This window comes from Babylonia areolata, chromosome 18 (assembly GCF_041734735.1).
Source record: "Babylonia areolata isolate BAREFJ2019XMU chromosome 18, ASM4173473v1, whole genome shotgun sequence".
In the NCBI taxonomy this organism is placed as follows: domain Eukaryota; kingdom Metazoa; phylum Mollusca; class Gastropoda; order Neogastropoda; family Buccinidae; genus Babylonia; species Babylonia areolata.
Window position 1 is genome coordinate 46491974 of NC_134893.1, and position 2500 is coordinate 46494473.

Consider the following 2500-nt stretch of genomic DNA (forward strand, 5'->3'; position numbering starts at 1 on the left):
CACACAGACACAGACACACACACACACACACACACACACAGAAAGAGAGAGAGACTGACAGACAGATAGACAAAGATGATAATGATAAGATGTGGTTTGCTGGCATTTCCAGCGCCACAATGCTGACGATAGTGACCTGCTTATAATGGGTAAGAGAACCTCTTCATTGAAGGTATTGAGGCTCAGATGACCGGCATTTCTTTTTGGGTGTAATTGTGGGAAACTGTTGCTGTTCATTCTTTATCTATATCTATATATGGATCAACACACACACACACACACACACACACACACACACACACACACACACACACACACACACACACACACACACACAATTTGTTGGTCTAATATCACTTAATGTGGATAGATATTAAATTAAATTGAACACAGTTTGTATATTTCAAGTGAAAGGAGGATAGATAGATAGATAGATAGATAGATAGATAGATAGATAGATAGATAGATAGATAGATAGATAGATAGATAAGATAGATAGATAGACAGATGGAGACAGAGCTGACGACATCTAGGTGCAAATTATACATTATTTATTGGCTATTTATAAGTCGCAACTGCATTTCTTTTCATGTTTATAACAACTTACCATCTTATTTCCTATCTGTTCTTTAATTCATCCTCCGTGGGCAGCTTTAGAAAATCACTCCACTGTGATTTTCCCCCCCGGATGAGATTGAATATCTGTTGTGAGTGGTGATAATATATCTTGTGAGTGGTGCATCTGCGTCACTTGCCGTGTGGGACCGTGCATTTTTCATGTGCACATACTGAAAGCTAAGTGAGTAACAGATTTACGTTTGCATCAATGATTATATCAAAGCCAGAGAAAACTGATTTAACCAATCGCTTTTACAGGTTATCGTTGTTGTGTACCTGATCATCATTAAACTGAGTCTCCATAAGATTTATTTATTTATTTATTTATTTATTTATTTATTTTACTTCGAGAAGTCTGTAACATAATCATCTTCTGCCTTTCATTAATAAGACCTGCACAGTTGTGATTGTGTCACGAAAAACTGTGCCACACTGTCCAGAGACTACCAAATCACAAAACTACAGACATAATCAGTCATGCAAACTATTATCTACACCCTGGAATAGACAAAATTCAAATGACCATATTATGTGCTGTGCTCAGATGATCGGTTCGACTTCCCACACTGTGTAAAGCGTTTTAGTTGGAGGTGTTCGTTACTTGCTCTTACTTCTCTCTGCAAAATAAGTTTCCCAAAGTCTGTAATAACATAAGAAAAAATGTTTCCAAATTTACGGCTTAACTACTTGCCAGGATCATGGTAAATTGATGAATTAGTAGCTACTGACTTGCCTGTTCATAAATTATAGAAAGCAGATTTGCAAACCTCCTCTTTTCTTGTTATGCACATAACACCTCGACTGAGGAGCCCGTATCTTGTTAAGCACATAAATAAATTAAAATGAACCAAATCAAGACTTTCTCAAAATAATGGTCGTCAAAACACAATCATGAAAATACATTTTCCGAAACTGAAACACAAATCATGTTGGAAGTGGGGTTTTTTGTTGTTGTTTTTTTCTGTCTGATTTGTTTGCTTTTTCTTTCTTTTTCTAACACTACCTATTTGGCCCATTGGCCCACTTTGTTAGGGGCTTGTTTGGATTCTATCCCTTGACTTTCACGTTGAGAGCCGTTCGTTTCAGAGTTGTCGCCACCTCCCACCCCCCCCCATTCCCCCCACCCACCCACCCCCCCCCCCCCCCATTCCCTCCTTTCAGTCCCCTGCGGCCTTCTGATCTGACAGGTTTACGTTAAGTTGGGAGGGGCGTACACAGGTACGGGCAAGGGGAGGTGGAGGGGGAGGAGAAGATGGAGGGAGAGGGGGAGGAGGAAGGGGTAGGGGGAGGGAACTGGGTCAGGGAGAGGGGAAAAACGTGGCATAGAAAAGAAGAGCGGTGGGCAGAGCGGCAGTATGCACTGCTTAATTTACAACAAATCGGGCAAGTAAACTAGGATTCTAATCCATCATCGTCAGCCAGTGAATTAACCGAAGAATATGTGTTGGTTTCGTATTTCCATTGTCTAACAAGTAATAAGTTTAGTTTAAAAAAACAACAAAAAAAAACACACACACACCTGAGATTCAAATCTCTCATCTATAATCGTTAGATTAACACGAAAGAAAGAGTGTTGTTGGTTTTCTGTTTCACGTGCACGTGTCTCAAGTCGTTACAAGCCAACAACTTTGAACAATACAACGAGTTGGAAATAAAGATCAGACTGATAAAAGAGGTAACGTGACATACACACACGTGAATCTCTCTCTCCCCGTATATATATATATATATATATATATATATATATATATATATATATATATGTGTGTGTGTGTGTGTGTGTGTGTGTGTGTGTGTGTGTGTGTGTATTTCACAAGACTGCATGGCAGTACATTAATACACACATGTATACGCACGCGTGCATGTACGTTAAACATACAGA

General features: G+C 39.3%; 1 protein-coding gene across 1 annotated transcript in view; it reads right to left on the bottom strand.

Moving 5' to 3' along the window:
* Nucleotides 1–2500, bottom strand: part of LOC143292024 (FMRFamide receptor-like) — a 314330-nt gene that overhangs the window by 148937 nt on the left and 162893 nt on the right. The gene's annotated exons all lie outside the window — the stretch shown is intronic.